The following is a 777-nucleotide window of genomic DNA, read 5'->3' on the forward strand; positions in this document are numbered from 1 at the left end:
AGATGCTCACTCACTAGTTCGATCCTCTGAATGTGAGACAACGAAGAGGGAAGGAGTAACAAGACATGTTTGGTAGGTGATGTGCAACGAGCTAAGTTTGATTTTCCAAGGATGACTGTCCTTTCATTTTTTTTTTAACATAGCCTGACTTAACCTATCCTTACCTGACCACCCCTGACATATCAACCCAACTGATTAACAAAACTAACCTAACTTTCTACCAAGAAAACAAACCTAACCTAACCTAGACTTTCCTGGATAAGAAAAGTGCAAGACTAGTACATATGGAAGTCGGCTAATAGGGTGGGGTTAGATAGGAAGGAGGGTTAGGGGACCTGATGGCTCCCACCCGGCCTCATCCTGTCTCTTTCCCTCTCATCTCTCACACATTTACCACATAGATGAATGTTTGGCTACTGCTTCAATGACACCTGTCTCACATTCAGAGGTTCGAACTTATGAGCGTGTGTCTGAAGCACAACATTTCTCGATTTTTACTTTACATGCTTAGAGGGGAAAAAAAGGAAGAAAAAAATCAAATCAGGCTCTCCCAAGCAACATCTCGTCCATTCAGAGACCTCCAGATCAATTTAAACACATAAGGAAATTGGACAAACTTAGTGAAATTCTTGTCATTATCGCTCATTTCATCGAAGTTTGGACCACATACAGATCAGGCCAATGTTATTCAGTTGTCATTTCAGGTCAGTTCAGGCTAATTAGATAGATCCAGGGCGAGAGACAGATAAATATCAAGTAATGATGGTGTGTGCCAAC

This window comes from Coenobita brevimanus, chromosome 112, assembly GCF_032717465.1.
Source record: "Coenobita brevimanus isolate Jiangsu-jjx chromosome 112, ASM3271746v2, whole genome shotgun sequence".
NCBI lineage: Eukaryota > Metazoa > Arthropoda > Malacostraca > Decapoda > Coenobitidae > Coenobita > Coenobita brevimanus.